The sequence below is a fragment of the Myotis davidii genome, unplaced genomic scaffold (genome assembly GCF_000327345.1).
Source record: "Myotis davidii unplaced genomic scaffold, ASM32734v1 scaffold96, whole genome shotgun sequence".
NCBI lineage: Eukaryota > Metazoa > Chordata > Mammalia > Chiroptera > Vespertilionidae > Myotis > Myotis davidii.
Window position 1 is genome coordinate 986,877 of NW_006289416.1, and position 13,502 is coordinate 1,000,378.

The 13,502-nt window shown below is 41.2% G+C and overlaps 1 protein-coding gene across 1 annotated transcript in view; it reads left to right on the forward strand.

The window, feature by feature from the left end:
• The window catches only part of L3MBTL4 (l(3)mbt-like 4 (Drosophila)), a 303,733-nt gene that overhangs the window by 137,458 nt on the left and 152,773 nt on the right, over positions 1-13,502 (forward strand). The gene's annotated exons all lie outside the window — the stretch shown is intronic.

The window sequence follows — 13,502 nt, forward strand, 5'->3', positions numbered from 1 at the left end:
AACCTAGCGAGAGAACATGGCTACAGAACCTGGCTGGAGAACCTAGCAAGAGAACATGGACACAGAACTGGGCTGGAGATTGTGGCTAGAGATCCTGGCAAGGCTGCTGATCAACTGAACGCTGTCTCCACGTCATTCCTTCTTCACCGACTCCGTCCACACCTTTGGGGACCCCTGGACCTGCTGGGGCTGGACTCCAGCAATTATAAATACTTGAAAGCTAAATATAGATAGGTGAATTGATTAATCATCACTAGAGATACACTGAAAGCCATTTACTGGCAATTAAGCTTCATGCTTCATATAAATGAAAAGTTATAATCATTAAGAAATTCTTTTGATGGTATTATCTAAAAGAATCTTCAGCCCAGCTGGCTTGGCTCAGTGGTTGAGTATCGACCTATAAACCAGGAGGTCATGGTTCAATTCCCCATCAGGGTACACTCCCAGTTTGCAGGCTCAATCCCCAGTGTGGGCTGTGCAGGAGGCTGCCAATCAATGTTTCTCTCATCATTGATGTTTCTATCTCTCTCTCTCTCTTTTCCTTTCTGAATATATATATATATTTGTATTGGATAAATTAAATAAATAAATATAAGTATCTTCATTTTTATATTTTAGTTTGGAAAACAGAGCCAGGCTTAAATCCATCTAATTTTGACCATTGCTTTTAACTGAAGTATGGTTGTTGTTTTTTTAATTCCATCTTAATTTCATTTATAGAATAGATTTTAAAATGTTTAGACAAAACAAATATTTTAAATTTCAGCAATTAAAAATAGTTGTAAAAATTTTATACAACCTCTCTTTTATTGCTATGTTTACTATTTCTGTCTTTCAGGCTACTTAAAGTTAAGAAGGAAATTAACCACTCTAAATTCTAATGAACCTTAAACCAAAATATCTTATTCTTTTGCCTGAAGGATTCTTCTGATCAGAATAGGCTGTCATGACTAACAACCAGTTTTAGGCCCATGTGCAAGCAGCTGCATGGTTGTGTGTTTTGTTTGCTCACTGCTTCTGTTGCTCTCCTTTTGGCTTCTTGGGATGAAGCTAGTAAGTTTTTCTGTTAATGAAGATACCTTACATTGAGCCAACCCAATGATGCTTGAACCTTAATTCCGAAAGGACTACATTTTTGAAAGAATTCCTTAACTTCTTGTAGAAATGAGAAGAGTCCCTGAAAATATGGCAAGCATTTTTACATTTGCTAGATTCTTCCAAAGCCACAAAGCCAATATGGTACAGGTCCTTATGTAAGTTGCAGTGCTTTGTCAAGCACAGGGTCTGTACACAGAGTGTAACGCAGGGAGTCATGCTCAGTACCATGCTGGGAGAAGAGTATAAGCATTTATGCTTTGTGGTTTCTTTTTCCCTGCTTTGTATTTTCCCAGATTTCATACCCCAGCATACTGGGGAAATGGTCTCACTTTATGTCATCCCCCCTCCCCAATTCCCACATGCACACCTCAGTCTCTCATTCCAGTACTTTCTTAAGTAGGAGTGATTTCAACAGGGGTAGAGATGGATCAGCGTTTCAGGTATAGGGGCAGCTCTCTTTGCTCACTGCCTGTTACTTGGCCAAGCTGCTTAATGGACTTCTTGACCCGAATGTCTCATAAGTATCCTGAAACCTATGGATGCTTATCTCAAACGTGAATATCATCCTAAGCCAAAACCTTGTTTTTCTGTTGTTGTTCCTACTTGCTTCCAAATCTCCTACTTCTTATTCAAAATCATTCTGGTCTCTGCCCCGTCCTTACCCCTTTATCACCCCACACATACAACCAGTCATTACTTCTTGCTGATACTCTTTTTTAATTTCTCCAGAATCCATCTTTGACCTGCACTCCTCCCTTCCAACACCATTGCACTATTTGCACCCTTATCATAGTTAGAAATGAGTGTATGGATGAGTTGCACAGATCATCCTGAATAGCCTAGAATGGATCTAAAAGTTCAAGTTCTGGAGGCAACATAGCCTAGTCATTAAAAGTACGAAATGTGGAGTCTGAATGCTTGGGTTTGAATGTCAGTTTTACTGCTTGCTGAGCATGTGCCTCTCTGTGCCTCACCTATAAAATGAAGGTGATATTAGTATGTCTATTCCATATCCTATGTAATAAAAGTCTAATATGCTAAGTGTCTAGTCCTCCGTTCAACCAATCGAAGCATAATATGCTAATGACATGCTAAGGACACTCAATCAATGGCTATGACGTGCACTGACCACCAGGGGGCAAATGCTCCAACTGGTAGGTTAGCTTGCTGCTGGGATTTGGCTGATCGGGACTGAACAAGATGGGCTGGACATGCCCTGGAGTCCTCCCGTGATTCCTCCCTGGCTGGCCAACCTCCCACATCCCTACCCATCCCTGATCCTGCACTGGTGGGGTCCCTTGGCCTAGCCTGCACCCTCTCACACTGAAGAAACCCCCCCTCCAGTGCACAAATTTTGTGCACCGGGCCTCTTGTATATAAATAATACCTCAATATTTTTAAAAATATGATCATGATAAAAATATTAAATACAAATTCAGTCTACTATAGAATAAAGGCATCCTAATAAACAAATGATCAATGACTGCTCTGGAGGCCAGGGCTTGGTTGTGGCCCTACTTTGCCTGTTATGATCCTGGAAGGTACCAGCTATGAGCCCATCCTTCCTTCTGTTGCTCCACAAATACTTTTTCATGACTTCATGTGCAGACACATGAAGGTTGATCAAGACATAAACTTTCCTTAAAGGAATCAAAACTGGAGCAAATGTTGGCTTTTCTTAGTTTTCCTCCCATCTTGTAGAAGATGAGTTTGATGCTTATTAAGGGCTCTGTAAGCTTGAACTAAGTAGAAGAATTCATTCTACTGAACCTATGGAATAGAATTGCAACACCAAGAAATAAATGATGAGGACCAAAACAACTACCACACCCACTATTCCACCGCTCTCACAGCGGGGTGCTCTGCTCAGCCACAAGCCAGGCTGATGGCTGCCAGTACAGCGGTGGTGGTGGGAGCCTCTCCTGCCTCCTCAGCAGCGCTAAGGATGTCCAACTGCAGTTGGCCTGCTCCCCGCTGGCAAGTGGACATCCCCTGAGGGCTGCCGGGCTGCCAGAGGGATGTCTGATTGCCATGTCAGGCCCAATCCCCCGGGGAGTGGGCCTAAGCCAGCAGGTGGTCACCCCGGAGGGGTCCCAGACTGTGAGAGGGCACAGGCCGGGATGAGGGACCTCCTACCCCGGAGTGCACAAATTTTTGTGTACCGGGCCTCTAGTTTATAATAATGAAATAGGGTAAATATATGCATAACATCTTAAGACTACCTGACCCCATAGTATGTGCTCAATTAATGCTAGCTGTTTTCAGCAAATTGCATAACATTCTATAGATTTTCATTTTTATATACAACTGTAAAATATTAAGGATTACAACATTCAAAATTGTGCTAAAATTAGTATCTGAGTGGAGTTTACTTCAGTTTTTTTCTGAAGTTTCATGTGTTAGCAATAATACAAGATTTCTGTTTTGAGTACTCACACTCGGGATTGGAATTCCTATAATTTGGGGGGAAGATAACTTGTAATTGGCTGTCTTCAGTTGGTCATGCACGTGCTTTTTTGTTATAAATTTGTTTAGAGTAATCATTATTAATATGACTTATTATAGGTTGCTCAGTTAACCCTGTGGTTTATAACTATTCATATGTTCATCAGTAGTCTTATTAATGTTTAAATACCTAGACTTCCAGACATAATATGGTTCAATATATACCATTCGTGCAAAAATACACAAAACCACACACATAAACAGAGTTCTGCTCCAAAATTTATTTATCACTGAAAAATTTTCCCACTTGAATGGAGAAAAAAATGGTTAGTCTAGGTACTACAACAAAACCAAGTTTGAAAGTCTAGCAGTGACTGTTGTAACAAGTTCCTGTTTTTGTCATTTCTTCCTTATAATAGTTTGTGCAAAACCGAAATCATACCTCATTTTCTCCATAATCATAATATTCAATAATTTATAATATTCAGTCACTAAGGCCTAATATAGAAGTTCTCAAAACAGTAACTGGTGATCACAAAAGCCTTCTGAGCATGAAAATTTGAATGTTCTCATTCATCTGGGAAGAGCAACAGTTTGTATGGCCAGGTGATGACAATTACCCACTAGGTGCCATTCTCAGCCACAGATGCTCACCTGCAGTTGTCCTGTGTTCCTCTGCCAGAAGAAACTTTTCTGAAATGTATCATGAAAGCATGATTTGTTTCTCTAATGTATAGCCCTTCATGGTGGACTTTTTCTACACTTAGCATCCGAATTAAATACTTAAGATGTAGCACTATTAAGTTGTTAAGATCTTTCTGTCATGCTTTGCATTCCACGAGTGTCTTTACAAATATATAAAAACTAGAAGCCCATTGCATGAAGATTCACACAGTAGGCCTTCCTTCCCCTGGCTGCTGGCACTGGTTTTCCTCTGGCACCCTGGACCCAGGCCTTTGGTCTGGCCACAGCAAGGCTTGGCTTCAGTCTTCAGTCTTTAGTCTTCAGACTTCAGTCTTCACTCCTCGCCTGCGTATGCAAATTAACCACCATCTTTGTTGGGTTAATTAGCATAGTTGATCTGATTGGCTGTTGGGCGTAGCGGAGTGACACCAATTTGCATGTTTCTCTTTTATTAGTGTAGAGCTCCAGCTGGTTTGGCTCTGTGGATAGAGCTTCTGCCTGTGGACTAAAGGTTCCCAGGATAGATTCCGGTCAAGGGCACATGCGTGGGTTGCAAGCTCATTCCTCAGTAGAGGGCATGCAGGAAGCGGCCGATCAGATTCTCTCTCATCATTGATGTTTCTATCTCTCTATCCTTCTCCCTTCCTCTCTGAAATCAATAAAAGTCTATTTTAAAAAAGATATAAAAACATCAAAAGCAAAAAAAGCCATGCTTAACTTGGTCATCTACTTGATTTTGGGGGGCAATCTTTTTAGTCATATCATTGGGAAACTGTAATCCCAGTCACATTTGATGTTAAATTTCTTTAAATAGAGCTCATTTCTTTTCTTTTATTGTTAGTTATACTCCCACAGATTACCTACTCCATTGGGCAATGGATGGCCAGTAGCTCTTGCTTTGGAAATTAACCAAGGTTGGATATGATCGACTTTGGAGTTAGAAAAACTTGGATTATATTCTATTCTGCTCTGACTGACTCCATGCCTTTGTGAAGGTTACTTTACCTCTGGGACTTGCAGGCTTGTGACATTAAGTGCCTTAATGGCTGCTTTTGGTTATTAGAGACACAGTGGCCCCTCAGGAAATAGTAGTGCTGGGTGAAGAGTGCAGGACCATTTGCTTCCCATGCCACCGTTTCTCTTCATTGATCCAGAAAATTGGGAGTTGACTTTATTTTCTAGAACTGACACAACCAGTATGGCCTTTTCCTAGGTACTTGTTATAATCACACTATCCATGAAGGGTTGCTGATCTCTGAGCAAATATTGAATAACATTTAGGACAGTTCAAAACATTTAGAATTATTGACTTAAGCTTAGGATAAGTAGATCCTATAAGCCCCATTAAACTAAGAACTAAAGAACTATGCTGTTCTCTTATTTAAAAATCCTGAATATATCACTGCAAATTTGTACCCAATTCCATATGTGGGGTTTTTCCTCACACCAAGCAATTCTCTGACACCAATTGGATGTCCTACAATTCAGTCCATTCTGACACTGTCTACCTGAAGATAGCATCAGACTCCATAGGTGAAAGACTCAGTTCCACAAGACCAGGGGTCCTCAAACTACGGCCTGTGGGCCATATGCAAATACAAATATTGTATTTGTTCCCATTTTGGTTTTTTTTTTACTTCAAAATAAGATATGTGCAGTGTGCATAGGAATTTGTTCATAGTTTTTTTTTAAAATATAGTCCGGCCCTCCAACGGTCTGAGGGACAGTGAACTGGCCCCCTGTTTAAAAAGTTTGAGGACCCCTGCACAATACTGTCCCCACTTCAGATATCAGTCAAAAGTTCAAGTTGTTAACTCTGCTTGTAAAAAACTGACTATACATCATAGGTTTCCATGGCCCCCACCTTGAGTTCAATTAAGGTGCTTGAGCCACACATAGAATTCAGGAAACTAGTTATGAAGTAATATACGGGGTGATGTTCTGTCCTCATGTCCCAGCATGGTGGCACATGGATACATTTCAATGTACTAACCCAAAAGTGTTCCAACCCTGTCCTTCTGGGTTTTTATAGATCCTTTATTGCATAGGTATGATTGATTAAATTATTTTCCACTGGAGATTGAACTGTGTCCAGCCCCTCTCCCCTCCCCAGTGGTTTAGGGTGGGATTGAAGTTTCCAACCCTGCAATTACATGGTTGGCTCCACAGGCAACCCGCCCTCATACTTAAGAGCTTCCCAAAATCATCATTTCATTAACATACAAAAGACACTTATTATTCTCAACACAGGAAATTCAAGAATTTTAGGAGTTCTGAACCAGGATGGGTATAAATATTTTTTATTATAGATAACAATATCACAATTATAAATATACCACCAGCAAAATAAAATTATTCTCACTGAATTGTTTAGTAGCTTTCTAGTTGTCAAATCAAGTGGATTTAACCAGTTCTAATAGCCTTCTCTGTTAAGCACAATTTACCATTTCTTTGTCCCTGTTTTAGGCAGTGCACTTTTGTTGGGTCTCCTTTTGCCTTGCTTCTCAGACCATACAGAAGGCTGCTCTGCCTCTGGGTAGGATGTATCTTCCCTTCCTTCTAGCCTTGGGCCAACAAGGTGAAATCATTTGCAGTCAAGAGTCACCTGGTCTCCAAAACTTTGATGTCCTTGAGGAGATGAGTTTTCTCTTTATCCTTATCATCCTACAGTATTTTGTCCTCTCCTTTTTTTGTTATTTATTTATTTATTTATTGACCACTCTTGTGCCCAGATCCCTCCAAAGGCTTCTTGGCTCACACAGAGTTTGTTCCACAGCTCTTCCTCTCACTCACAGGCCCTCTGCAATTTGATCCGTGGGAGCTCCTAACAGAGTTTTGTATTCTTATCCTTGCTCACTCAGGGCTCTTCCCAGCATAACAGCATGCATCCACGTCTGCTCCTGCTGTGCCCTTGACTTGGAACCTGTGCCCCCTGTGCTCCCAAGGCTTGTTCTGAGGGTCCCTCCCAGAGATGCCTTCTCTGTTGAGCTGTTTACAAGACAACAGCCTTGCCATTCTTTTTTTAAAAAATATATTTTATTGATTTTTTACAGAGAGGAAGGGAGAGGGATAGAGAGTTAGAAACATTGATGAGAGAGAAACATTGATCAGCTGCTTCCTGCACATCCCCTACTGGGGATGGGCCCGCAACCAAGGTACATGCCCTTGACCGGAATCGAACCTGGGGCCCTTGTGTCCGCAGGCCAACGCTCTATCCACTGAGCCAAACCAGTCAGGGCAGCCTTGCCATTCTTTAGCTCTGTTAGCTGCCTTTGTGTTTCTTAGTGACAGTTCTCACAGGCTGACATGAGATTATAAGTTTATTTGTTTCTGTTCTCATCCTTCTCCCTTACTAGAATACTTCTCATGGTGACGGACACCTCATGTTGCTGGTGACCTACCACTTCCTGCCATGGGTTGCGTGGCGCAGCCTGTGCTCTCCACACAGCGTAGGCTCTCAGTGAATATTTCTCCAATTTGCTTGTTATTTTCCTAACCTCCTGCATTTTATAAATGTAATCTGTCTATATTATTTCCCCCTACCTACTCCTTCAGCCCTTGTTTTAAATACACTTTTAGAAATGATATTTAAAAAGAATAAAATATCTGACTGCACGGAAATGTTTCCAGGTAGGGATAGAATAATAAAATAAAGTTATGATAGGTCCCAATACCTCTAATAAGGGAAATATAGCTGGAGACAAAAAAGAAAACCAAACCAAACCAGAAACAGTTTTTGAATTAAGTATAGACTTGGATGAGCCACTTGGTAACTGACTTTTCTCATAGGTATGTATAAAGTGTTTTTTTCTGAAATGACAAAAAACAAACATAAAATAACAAGAGCTGATGGGGGTGTGGAGTGACATAGTGGGCTGCTGAGCCCTCCAGGGAGAGCCCCCCTGAAGGTGACCAGTTGTCAGAGGAGGCTTGCCTCACCGTTTGTGCCATGAATACCAACCACCACAAACTTGAGAGAAGCAGACTGCTCTCTCAGCTGAGGTATAAAAATAAGTAGATGTAGGAGAGAGGGTTTGATTCATATTCTCGAAAAGTGTGAACCAACCTAGAAAAAGTGCTTTATTTTTGGGAGACACCAAAGATGTGGATGTCAAACATAAAAGTGACACAATCCTCTGAGCTCATCAGGTCCCTGGAGACTCGGAGTTTGCCCAGCTTGTGGGGACAAAGGTGGTCCAGGGCCATAGTTAGAATGCATTTCTGGTTTGCCTGAACCCTACTGTGTGTTAATACTTTTATAATCATGTGAGGCTTCCCTCTCTGTCACCCCTTCTTTAGACAGGAAAGTGGGTGACCCAGCTGGTCTGAGGTTCCAGCCTTGGAGAAGCCTGTGGTAGTACCATGTCTGGGCTTCCAGAAAGGGTAGCACCTCTATCTTCTCTGTTCAGAATGGAGGACTCTCTCTCTCACCCTGTAGAGTGAGGGACTCTTTCTCACCCTGTAGAGTAGGAGACTCTCTCTCTCACCCTGTAGAGTGGGGGATTCTCTCTCACCCTGTAGAATGGAGGACTTTTTCTCACTCTGTAGAATTCATCTCAAATGGTTTCTTCTGAGGAAGGCCTTCCTGGGCCACATTATCTACAAACAGCCACCACTATTATATTCCATTTCACAACTTCCTTTTCTCACAATATGTAAGTATTACTTTAATCATCTATTTCCCAGCTTTTTATCAGTAGTGCTTATGAGACTGTAGGCTTCATGAGTGGAGGGTCGATGAGTATTGCATGTCATCATTTCTCTAGTGTTTGGCTTCCAGTAAATATTATCCATTTCTCTCTCTAAGGATTGGTTAATCACTTACACCAAAACATGCATCTCTAGTGGCCAAAGTGGGCTCTTACCTACAACCTTTATGAAGTGAATTATTTAGTTGTAGCTATGGAATTAGTCTAGTCAGGACTAGTGGTAAGGACATGGGCCAAACACTTCTCATTACTAACAAAGGAAGATTTCATTAATAAAAAGTTGGGTGGCAGAAAAAGGAAATTTTCTAGTGGCTTGCATGTCTAAATAACCTGGTCATTGTTCTCTCTCTAGTTTATTTGTGATTTGTATTTAGAACTAATTATGATGCTTTATTACAAAGTAGATTAAATGAAGCATTATTATGAAATTAAAGTATATATTAGTAAAATAGTAATACAAAGTATAATATGCATAGCCTTTATAAATAAAGACCTTAAGAACAGGCTAATTTATTTAACTGTTAAACAAGCAAAATAGAACATAACTGATAAAAAGATATAGTGAATTTTTATCTCATTTGTTTCATTACACAGCAGATGCATAGCAGAATGACTTGTAAATGCACCATATGGCCTAATACATTGTTTATCCTGTTAAGTGAGATGAAATTCATTAATCTACATTAAGAAATGAATAATGCATAAAACCCTCTTTGATGAGCATTTGGGGTCCTGTTGAATTAGAGAAGTTTTATTTCATCAGAGATGGAAATTCACTTAGATTATAAAGTAAGAGTTAATGCGATTATAGCCTAGATGTGGAAAGAAACTATGATGGATAGATGTCATTCAGAGGAAAAAAAATGGAGATTGTTAACTTAAGTAACAACACATTTTCAATTTTACTCTGTTTTAAAGATGATTTTATAAAGAATCTTAGTACTTGTTCTTCCAAAATATAGCAAGCAAGTAATCAGCAGTGTTTTAAGAGTCCCTAAGTAGTCATTGACTTAATAGACAATTACAGTGCATTGTGTTTTTAAAAAAAGTTAGCTATTTTAGAAGTCCCTAATTACAGATTTGCATGCTAGAGATATCAAGGAAAAATAATACATTTCAAAATGTACTTACAGTATAACTGATATTATGTTTTAAATGGTCCTTGTTGAAGTCTTATCCTGTGTGCTCTGCCTTCTGGAGGTGTGAAGGCAGAACTCATTTACTTGGTTCTAAAACTTAATCTTTGAAATCCTAGTGGCAGCTCAGAACGATTTTATAGGTTATGTTTCCATCATAGCTAGATGAGTTTGCTTGCTGCTGTTCGGTGGAGATGGAATGTAACAAGGTGGGTAGGTATTAGTCCTCCCATTACCGACATTGGTAGGTTGTATCTTAACAAGGTACAGCTCTGTGCAAAGTTACAGACATGTAGAACAAATACACACTAACTTCTCAAAGTCATGGACTGACTCAATAGTTTGACAGTAAACTGAACAAGATTATTATCCTGTCCCAGTCAATGAGTCACATCTGGCCAGATTGTGAACAGCAACATTCATGCTTTGCCATTTATTTCAAACCAAAAAGTAAAAATTAGAATTTCTTTCTGAGCAAAGCAATGAGTTTCACTTCAACACATAAGATAATGGTGGCAGAATAATCTGCACAAGTCTTTGGGCTAACAGCTCTCTGCACCTGTGCATCCAGCACCGGTGAGTATAGATCTTTCTCATGATCTGCTCACAGATCGACATATTTAAGAGCTCCTCACCCTAGCAGCTGCAGATGCAAAGCCAGAGCTACATGGACCAGCCAAAAGCCTCCCCCTGCTATATTAAAACGTCTTCTGCTCCATCTCACCCTCCCTGGAGCATTCTTTAGACTACTTCTAATTTTACTTGTATCGTTCCTTCAGAAATGTTATCTATATGTAATGTTATTTCTATGATCATCAAATAGTTAAAATCCATTAATGGTGAGAGGCACGGTGCTGATAGCATATCATACTGGCATTACATCCCAGTAATGCATACCTTCTGCATTACTGACCTTCCCTTTCAAGACATCCTTCCCTTTTAATAATCATAAATTCTTCATAATGCTCCTTTCCTTGACTGTTTTCCTGACTATTAAAATCATTTATGACCTAAGGAATTGTAAAACAGAGGAAAAGAAATAGTTTTCACCTAGCTGGTGTGCCTCAATGGTTGAGCATTAACCTATGAACCAGGAGGTCATGGTTTGATTTCCAGCCAAGGCATTTGCCCGGGTTGCAGACTCTATCATCGGTAGGGGGTATGTGGGAGGCAGCTGATCAATGATTCTCTCTCATCATTGAGTTTAAAAAAAATAAATACAGTTTTTACAAGTTTTCATTCTTTTTTTTAGTTAAATTTATTTGGATGACATTGGTTAATAAAATTATATAGGTTTCAAGTTACAGTTCTATAATACATCATCTGTATGTTGCATTGTGTATTTACCACTCAGTCAGTTCTTCTTCTGTAAATATATATTTTGCCCCCTTTTAATTTATCTTTATTGTTGAAAGTATTACAGATGTTTCCCTCATTGGCTCCCTCTACTGCGTCCCCAGCCCCCAGGCCTTCACTGCACTATTTTCTGTGTCCATGGGTTATGCATATATGCATACAAGGTCTTTGGTTAATCTTTTCCTGCCCCCTCTCCTCCCTTCCCTCTGAGATTCACCAGTCTTTCCCATGCTTCTATGTCTCTGTATCTGTTTGGTTCATCAGTTTATTTTGTTCAGTAAATTCCGCATATGAGTGAGATCTTGTGATACTTGTCTTTCTCTGGCTAGCTTATTATTTTGCCTTCTTTATCTTTTTTACCTTCCCCAATCACCTTTTTCCATTGGTGGCCACCAAACTAATGGCTGTGTCTATGAGGTTTTTCTTGTTTGCTTGTCTTGTTTGTTCATTAATGCTTTCAGTTTTATATGCCACACTAGAGGCCCGGTGCACAAAATTCATGCACCGGTGGGTGGGGTTCCCTCAGCCCAGCCTGCCCCTCTCACAGTCCGGGAGCCCTCAGTGATGTCCTACTGATGGCCACAGTCTGGCAGCAGAGGCTCAGAGCAGGCGCTGTGTGTGTGTGTGTGTGTGTGTCTGCTGGGGCCCTGCCCCCAGCCACACCGGGGGGGTTTGGAGCAGGCGCCCCTCTGTGTTGATCTCTCAAGCTCCTGGCCTCCACTGCATGTTTTTCTCTCCCTTGAGCTGTGGCCAGGGTCGGGTGCTGCCTGCAGGGTGTGCTTTCCTGCTCATGGATCACCGGATCACTGCAGAGACCGGGGTTAGGCCCTGCTTGGTGCTGCCTGTGGGGAACTTGACTGCTCTGGGATCGCCATGGCTATCCGAGGAGCAGGCCCACCCGGGGGCTGCCCACCCTCCGCACTTGCATGCTCTGGGATCCCCATGGCGATCCTAGGAGCAGGCCCGCCCGGGGGCCACCTGCCCTCCACACTTGCCTGCTGCTGGCAGCGGGGCTTAGGCAGCACATGGGGATCCCGGCTGGGGCGGGGCTTAGGTGATGCAATCGTGCCGCCTAAGCTCAGCTGCCCAGGGCCGCACACAGGGCTTGGATGGCATCTGGCGCTGGCCAGCCCTGCCTGCAGTATGCAATTTTGCATATGGTGCTGATTAGCCAATGGGAAGTGTAGCGAAGGTACGGTTAATTACCCTTTTGTCTTTTATTAGATAGGATATGAATGAAATTATATCGTTCTTGACTTTTTGTCCATCTGACATTTCTCATAGCGTGATATTCCATAGATCCATCCATCTTTCCTGGCTTTGGATTACTCTACAAAGCAATAATAATCAAAATAGTATCATATTTGCAAAAAAGCAAGTTTTCATTCTTTAATGTGCAGCTTGTGTAATATCTCCAACCAAATGTTATACAATGCCAGGCAGCCATGGAAAATTCAGCAACAGTGGACTCACGTCTTATTCTAGGGTTAGTTTCTAAATTCGGCAAGTAAGGCAAAAAATGTTTTCAGTCACAGTTATTGCAAACTGTGTCTCAGTAAGCCCAGCAGAGGGGTTACCCACTGTCATTGAGCTGAACATTCAGCACCTGTTCAGCATTAGGTGATGTGTTGGTGGGCAGAAGGTCATGCTGTGTGAAAACCACATCTCATTTTAAATACTAGGACTATTTCCAGCTCAGGGATCTGTTCCCATTGGGAGGAGTATGAGGACTAGAGGAGTAGTGATGGTCTCTGACTCCCATGTGTGGTCCTTACCACATTCATTGCTGATAGCATGGTGGGATCAGCCAGAGTATTCTGTTCATTGTGTGTAGTTGGATACCTTGACTTTCATGTCTACCCTTGCTATCCTTTAGAGCAGGGGTCCTCAAACTATGGCCCACGGGCCACATGCAAATACAAATATTGTATTTGTTCTCATTTTGTTTTTTTACTTAAAAATAAGATATGTGCAGTGTGCATAGGAATTTGTTCATAGTTTCTTTTTAAACTATAGTCCGGCCCTCCAACGGTCTGAGGGACAGTGAACTGGCCCCCTGTTTAAAAAGTTT